At 42.3% G+C, this 8856-nt stretch overlaps 1 pseudogene; it reads right to left on the bottom strand.

Moving 5' to 3' along the window:
- Positions 1 to 690: 690 nt before the first annotated feature.
- On the bottom strand, positions 691 to 6276 carry LOC139540705 (alkaline phosphatase-like; annotated as a pseudogene).
- Positions 6277 to 8856: the final 2580 nt, after the last annotated feature.

Here is an 8856-nt window from a genome sequence, read left to right as displayed (position 1 = left end):
TGCTTCTGCCTCGTCTGTGTGGAGCCATTTTCAAAAAGCCTTCCAAAAGAGACTTGGGTGAAGTGTGTGAGATGCAACAAATGGGCCCATGACGCTTGCACCTCAGGCCAGGCAATTTATGTGTGCCAGAACTGTGACTCTGAAGATGAGTCGGATTAGTCAGATACGGATGTACGTCGTATAGGCTGTTACAAAATTGTGCATTAGTGCATTAGTGTGTTTAAACACCACATCTGTTTTGTTAAGGCTTTAAACATTTAAGCAAGTTATCTGCAGCATTACATTCATATTCCAATTACAACAATTACCGTGGATCTATGTGCACGCCAGAGAACGTTCGATTTCAAAGTTTGAAGTAAAGTGGTCGTGCCACTTAATTAATGTGTGCTCTGCCAGTATTATTGTTTTGATTGAAAGGCATGATTTGCCAGATTCTCTAGGCATGATTGTTTTTATTTTGAGTTCTTTAATGAAATTGAATTTGGTTTTGAATTTGAAAATAAAATCAATATTCACAATTAATTAGTTGTGTTCTTATTTGTTGATAATCCAATGTGACAAATTACCCGACGAAGTGTGACAATTTACCCGCTGATGGAGTAAATTATCACATGTGCCCACTCTCTATTTAACGGTCTACAACTCCGTCATGATATAAGACATGAAGATGTAATGAATACAACAACTGTGCCAAAGACTTCCTTCTTTCATTTGGTATGACATTTATACCATTGTGATGTGATGTGCTCAGTAAATGTTAGACAGTGTGAAAAGTGTGACAACATACCTCGCTCTCCCCTATATTAGGTTTCTAATTTTCAAAAGGAACTGGCTTCTTTGAAAAGTTGACTAATCCATAGTCATGGAATTGACAGACAACAAATATATAGGTGGGCAGCAACATTGCTTTGTCATTAATACAGGGAGGTTATTTACCCCATACAATGATTGATATAAATTCAGAGATATACCCTTCTCTTAAACCAACTGATATGACAGAATTCTTCACATAGTTTTGGTGTTACCTGAATAGTGATCAATACCAAAGTAAAATAACACAATTTATCCTATATGTTAAAGTAGAAATAAAGTGATATCCTCTTATTTTCCCTAACACTACATCTGACTGAAAAACACCAACCCTCAAAACACTAACTTTAAATGCCCTTGCAGTGGTCATTACAGAATGAAAAAATATTTTAAAAAATGGTAAGAAGAAAATCCGCATCGCAACGGGGAAAAAATATGTGGGAGTATTACATGTATACTAAGAGGAGGGTTGGGGTAGTGCAGGAGGGGGGTTGGGGTGAAAGTTCAGCAGAGGAGGCGGATGAGTGTGAGGAGAGCTGTCAGGCTGGGCAGAGCAGCGCTGAGACTAGAGGCTCTACTGGATGACATGCAGTGGTCTCTGTTCTGGCCAATGCAGGCAGCATAAGCCATGACATGGGGAATGTAGTTCTGCTCGTGGACACCGTGCAGCAGGTGAGCCATAGGGCCCTTAGCAAACACAACCACATCCTCTCCTCCATGAGTCTCCATACTCAGCGGCACTGCAGACTGGGCCTTGTAGTTATTTTCCTCTGGAGAGAGAGAAGGAAGGGAGGGGTGGAGGTAGGGAAAGGGAAGGAGAAAGAGATCAGATGGATGATTTTCTGGCATACCAAAGACCAAGTGGTGTTCTCTATGACAGAGGCAATACACCATTGATGATAAGATTTAATTTACCATAGTCAAGGGTGGAGATGTTCTCTCTCAGACCATTGACTACTTTGAACCCTGGTCCGTTCCCATATAAGATGGCAGTGAAGGGCTTCTGGTCCACATCACTCAACATGGGAGCCAGTCCTGTAGACAGAGAGGAAACAATGAACGATTTCCATCACAAACCATTAATCACAACATCCAAGTGACTGATGACTGAGTGTAGCCACATACAATGTACAATACATTGTTGCAAAATCATCCACTGCTCACCAAAAATTGTGTTCCCCCTTGGAGTGTAGCCTCCAAAGTTGAACATGTGAGAATGGTCAGCAGTGACGACAGTCAATGTGTCATTTATGCTGGTCACGAGGCCGGCGTGGCCAATGGCCCGGTCCATCTCCACTGCCTCATGCAGGGCCTGCTTGGCTTTACCGTCGTGATGTCCGTGGTCGATGCGCCCCCCTGCCAACGCACAGCCTGGTTAACCTCTCTCTCTCAGGCAGATGAGAAAATCTAGCATCAGCACTGGCAAATCAGCCTCAGCTATACAAACTTCACATTCAACATGATATACATTATTAAACTTATGCAACAGATACAGTATTTACTGGTGCCAGAGTAAATGTAACACAACAATCACCCTCCACCAGCAGGTAAAGGATCTGTCTCATTGTTTCTCTCCAGGTCATAGGGAAGATCTCCAGGCTCAAACAGACCTGTGTTAACACAGGAAGCAGGGTTTGTTATATTGCGAAATAGGTAGAGAAGATGATCAGTGGTTAACATGAATAGAAAAGATGAAACAGGCAGGTCGTGAAATCAATAAAGAGCCAACAATTTAAAAAAAGAACTCACCCAAAATGTAATCCACACTATTAGGATTTAGCGATAAAAGTTCCTTCTTGTTCCATACATAGTGGGCGTTCTGTTTATTTAATAGATAAAACAATACATCATATGGCATTGATCTAACCCTGTGACAACCTAAAGCTATTCAAATGTTCTTGATAAGAAAAATTGAGAAAAGAGGAGGACGGAGAAGGACAAGGAAGAAACAGCAGACATGGTAGAAGAGGAGTGAGAGAAGAACTAAGATAGAGCAGCTGACCTTGTTTTTCATTCTGTTATTCCACTCCTCCACCAAGTTCCTTCTATCAATGCGCGTACCGAAGTGTTTCTTCTCTCCAGGATACTCCACATCTGACTGGTTTTTGGGGAACATGTACTTCCTCCCTCCTCCCATAATCACCTAGACATCCATCAAATAAAACATTTGAATTATCTCTATGGACATCCCTGGTAGGGTTGAATATTTTCCTGTTATTATTATCTGTGTGCCTTTACATTACAGGTGCAAGCTGTTCAATATTACTGTCTGAACAATAAAAAAATTATCTGTTTTTAACATGATTACTGAATATTTTCTGTAACATCAGGATCCATATTATATGATGTGACTCACATCGATGTTGGGAATGTTCTCAAAGAGCTGCATGGCGATATCCTTGCAGCCCGCCCGTACTGCCTCAGCGGGCATCTCTCCATCGGAGTACCAGTCCCTGTCCACACAGTGGGCATAGGCCGCACTGGGGGTGGCATGGTTCACACGCGTTGTCGTGACTATTCCCACTGACTTGCCTGGGTAACAAACACACAAACAGTTTTTGAACCTGCTGCTTGGATTCTGTGCAATAGTCTGCCAGATCTGAAGACAATCAATAGCTCCAAAGAAGCTGCTAATTCTAGTTGAACTTGAACAATTCTGTTGACACCCAGGGGACCATCGAGAGCATCCTGACCGGTTGCATCACCGCCTGGTATGGCAACTGCTCGGCATCTGAGTGTAAGGCACTACAGAGTGTTGTGCGTAGGGTCCAGTACATCACTGGAGCCAAGCTTCCTGCAATCCAGGACCAATATAATAGGCGGTGTCAGAGGAAAGCCCAAAACATTGTCAGAGACTTCAGTCACCCAAGTCATAGACTGTTTCCTCTGCTACCGCACGGCAAACGGTACCAGTGCGCCAAGTCTAGGAGCAAAAGGCTCATTAACAGCTTCTACCCCCAAGCCATAAGACTGCTGAACAATAAATAAAATGGCCACCGGACTATTACATTGACCCCCCCATTTGTTTTGCACACTGCTACTCGCTGTTTATTATCTATGCATAGTCACTTCACCCCTACCTACATGTACAAATTCCCTCTAACCTGTACCCCCTTACATTGACTCGGTAACGGTACCCCCTGTATATAGCCTCCTTATTATTATGTTATTGTGTTACTTTTTATTATTTTTTATTTTAGTTTCTTTGGTAAATATTTTCTTAACTCTTCTTGAACTGCACTGTTGGTTAAGGGCTTGTAAGTAAGCATTTCACGGTAAGGTCTACACTTGTTGTATTCGGTGCATGTGACAAATAAAGTTTGATATGATTTGAATTACATTTTCACTAATTTGAGAAATATGACAATTTCTGTCTTTTTTTTTTGTTTTTTACCCATCATGGTTAGAGTACTTACTATGTTAGACAGATAATTATGGTTGAACAAATATTTCCACTGAGGATGAGTGGGTCAGAAACTAATGAGTTAAAGCCTGTTCCTGATGTGAGTTATCAATTTCTGTGTGTTACAGCATGTGAAGGGCTCAGGTTATAAGTTCACTGCCTGCCTGGTCTGGTCACTAAGGATTGGATCCCTGATCCTCTCTGACCCCTGACCTCTACTCTATACTCTAAAAAGTATAGAATGGAAGGGTTGGAAAAGCCTTCAATCACCAACTGAAATCCAACATAATAGAGGGGAGTCACAAAGATGTTTCAAAGACCCGAGATCCTATCAAAATGAATGACAGGTGACTACAATGGCATTGAAGAGAACGCCCTGAGTCGGTTTGCAAAATTCCAGGAACTTGCAATAAATTCCCTGGTAGATATCCAGAATCAGGAGGGAACAAGCAGGAAATCCGACATCCTCCAACCAGGATTTCTGGATAACTGGGGAATTTAGAGACAGTTCCCAGAATGTTGCAACAATAAGCGCTGAGGCAGCAAGGCCTGGGTACATGGGGAGTAGGACTGGGGACAGAACTTACCATAAACTCAGAACACAGATGTTTCATTATTTGCTGAAAAACAAGAATTAACCCATTTCAACCTCTCATGTCTAAATAAACATTTATTTTTTACAGTTAATAGGATGTTTTCCCTGCAGTTGCATTTATTATTTAGTGTGTAAAGTATACAGCCATGGCTTTATGTGTTGTGTTTGTAATTAGCGACATAGATTTGCTGAGTACTGTACGTACTTTACCTCCTCCAATTTCCTGTCTCTAAATGTGACCTAAGTCTTGGTTTCATTCTTGAGTTCATGAAATTGGAGGCTCCAGTTTCCTAACGTCACAGCGCATTTTAGACCATTATTTTCATAATAGGGAGGCTGTATGGAGGAGAATTACAGGAAACCAAATGGAAATAGGCACAGGAGGAAAGGCAGGGCTTTCCGGTATTTCCACACTCATTAAAAACCAACACAGAGAGAGGGCTGGAGAGGGATTAGCTTTCCTATTCATAAGAAACATGAGTTGTCAATCCCGACAGAGGTCGAAATGGCACACATTCAAATGTTGAAAAATGAGAACTTGTTCAATTATTTTTAGTAATATGGCTTTGTGAGATAATACACAGCAATTATTAGATTACTGTAGCTGCCCAGTGAATGGCTGGCTTTCACTTATTCACCCTGTGTAGCGCTGTGTCATTCTGTGTACTTCCAAGATAGACAGGTTCTATGGGCAACAGACACACCTATTCCATCTCTGAAACACCATACTAAAACTGAATTCTCAAAGACCATACTAAAACGGAATTCTCAAAGACCATACTAAAACTGAGTTCTCAAAGACCATACTAAAACTGAATTCTCAAAGACCATACTAAAACTGAACTCTCAAACACCATACTAACACTGAACTGGGTGAGAGGGAGTTGACTGGCTGTGGCATGCTTATGTCTGGAAAGCAGGCTTGGAGATGTGAAGCATTGTGAATCTGATTAATAACAGTCCTCTCCTGAGCTCACTCAAAATGTGGAGCAGGTTCAGGGGCTGTTGAATGGCCCAGAGGGGGTAAGAGGAGGATATCTGCTTTGAAAAAGGAGAGCATTAGCGTCTTGCAGTCTCAATGCTCCTTTTATACAGCAGCCTGTCAGCCTGCTCCTGCTGTCTGTGTTTGATCTGACTAAGGCCTGAGCCCCTGCCTGGCTAAACACACTCTCACTTTTTTCAATTATTCAGCTGTGCTCCACAGGCCCACAGAGTCAATCTCTAGGGCTGGAGGTCAGCGGCCGGATGGAACTGAGGATCCCAGAGAAACGGAGATAGAAGGAGACATCCAGAGGGAGAAAGGGAGATGGAGCGATAAAGAGAATCAGTGAGAGGGAGGATGATTTGAGAGAAAGACACAGACAGTCAACGAGTGTCCATGGGAAGGAACAGAGCTGTCCCACATTGGTAGCATTATCTGACCTGACAGATTGAGGCAGTGAAGCTGATGGGCTTTGATGCCAATCATTTCAGAGTGTGAGATGCTTTGATGATACAATAAAATCTTTTTCAGGATAAGTCATAAACCGTTTTCACTGCAGCGCAGTCAGAGTTTTTCCATTTGCAGTTCAATTTCAAATTGACTATAGGACTGGGAGACACGTGGTGAACAATATACAACTCATAAGTGACAATTTATGTAAGATGTTAATCAATGACTTTCCTAAGAGCAAAACCAATTGTGATTTCCTGGAGAGGTGTTGCAAATTTGAAACAGGTAGTTAATCCAAAAGCCACATTTTACATGCCCGACATAAGAACATCTTGTGAACAATCCACAACTAAAGTCACTCACAAAATATTCTTGCGAATCCAAAACCGAGAATCCAAAAACCAACATTTCATATGTCAACATGAGAACATCTGGTGAACAATCCACAACACAAAAGTGACTCACAACTTTCCAAAAAGAAAAAGAAAATAGTGATTTCCAGAAGAGGTGTTGAAACAGATATTTTAGAGGGAGTAGCAGGTAGGGGAACTTTTTGATTGGATGATGGATCACATGCTTATTACCAGATCGAGTTGTGGTCAGGGAAACAATAAGAATCCAATTACAATTCTGGAATGCATTCTCGAGAATCCAAAACCCACATTTCACATGCTGGATTCATAAAAGGACTGTGACTGCTGTGGTCTCCTTTTGTGCTAACTCAGAAAAAAAGTATCCTTGTCACGCGGAGCGGAACAGGTGAACCCAAGAGCAGACTCAGACGAGGAGACTGGGATGAGGTAACCAAGTTATTTATTGAAACACAGGGGGAAGATTAAGGTCAGGCCAGGGGAAGCTCAGGCGGGTTGCAGGAAACCAGGTGTGGAGGCTAAGGGGAATCCGGGAGGGGAATCCAAGGGAACCGTAGAGTGGGGGATCCAGGACAGAGTAGCAGGACTGACGAGACGTAGGACTGGAGACAGGGACCAGAGTCAGAGTGGGCAGAATTGTAGCGGAGAAGAAAACAGCATCAGGCAAGGGAAAACAGGCACAACAGGATCTAAACAGGAACAAATGGCTAGAACCATAGACTGACTGAGCAGAGATTACGATCTGGCAGCGTGGAAGTGGCAGGGCTGAGTATTTGTAGAAGTCTTGATTATGGAACAGGTTGCAGCTGGTGGGGATCTGCTCTGACTCCAGCACACCTGTCTCCGCCCACACAATCATACACACACAGAGAGAGGGAAAGAGCACTGGGGGAGTGTCGGCCGGTCAATGATTCACCGGATGAGCAGTTGAGAGCGTGACAGGAGCAGATGTAACACTCCTCTCCTGTTGGAACAACTCTACTATCACCCTAGTTGGTTCATGATTAACCTTGTTTGTGATAAAGCAGGAAATGAAAACAGTTGGTGAAACTGTGTGTGTATTACAGAAGAAGCCATATATTCTGGACTTATTTTTTTTATTACCGTACTTTAAAAAGCATATGAATGAGTAGGGGAGGCAGTTAAAAGTATACTTGAATGTGTATGTTATAAAGCTTGAAACTGTTAAATTCCTCCAATTATTCATACAAACATAAGACAGGATTATAGAAATATCATCAGATAGATTGCTGTCTTATCTTGGCTGGTGGAAGATCAAATTATCAGAGTAAAGCCTCTCCTGCAGTGAGAAGGTGTATGTAAGGGGAAGACACCAGACACAGACCCCCCAGAGGCCAGATTCCAAGCAGGCACAATGTGCAGCACCCACATAAAGAATGCCCCAGAGTGTGTGGACTATATTTCATACCCATCTTAGCTAAACCTCAATGTTCATGCTCCAGTCACCATGAGTCCCGAAGGGCTATGTGGCTTGAGTCCATTCACATTCTACACAAACCTCATGCATTCAACGTTGAGTATAGGTTTGTTTGAACATAACATTCCAGCTATTCTACATTGTTATAGTTTTTTAGTTTCTGTTGTCTATTTTCAAATCACTTCCAACTGCACTATTTGAACTTTTTTTTTTAAATAGTAAAAGTTTTCCTTCTGACAAAGTATTTTAATAATTCCAATACAAACACATTTACAAATTAATTTGTGTAGCATTAAACATTTCTCAATGAAGTGACAGATTTGTTCAAATATACACTTAGTGTGCAAAACATTAAGGACACCTTCCTAATATTGAGTTGCACCCCCCCCCCCCTTTTGCTCTCAGAACAGCCTCAATTCGTCAGGGCATGGACTCCACAGGGATGCTGGCCCATGTTCACTCCAATAATTCCCACAGTTGTGTCAAGTTGGCTGGATGTCCTTACGGTGGGTGACCATTGATACATTTTTCACCTGATTTGGAGATGCAGCTTGTTCAGTATAGTACTAGGTCAGCTGACATTTATTTTGGTCTGTCGCCAAGTGAGGTCAGAAGACTTGCCTACCAGTTTGCTGTGGCACACCAGCTGAAGTTCGCGCCAATGTGGGCAGAAAAAGAAAAAGCCAGCTCGGAGTGGTTTACAGGCTTCTTAAAGCGGCACCCAACGCTGTTGCTGAGAAAGCCAGAGGAAACTAGCCTTGCCAGGGCAAGTAGCTTCAACAGAGAAAATGTTCATGCTTTCTTAGA

Source organism: Salvelinus alpinus, chromosome 2 (assembly GCF_045679555.1).
Source record: "Salvelinus alpinus chromosome 2, SLU_Salpinus.1, whole genome shotgun sequence".
NCBI classification, from domain to species: Eukaryota; Metazoa; Chordata; class Actinopteri; order Salmoniformes; family Salmonidae; genus Salvelinus; species Salvelinus alpinus.
Note: the sequence above shows the minus strand (reverse complement) of the source record. Positions and strands in the feature narration are given on the sequence as shown.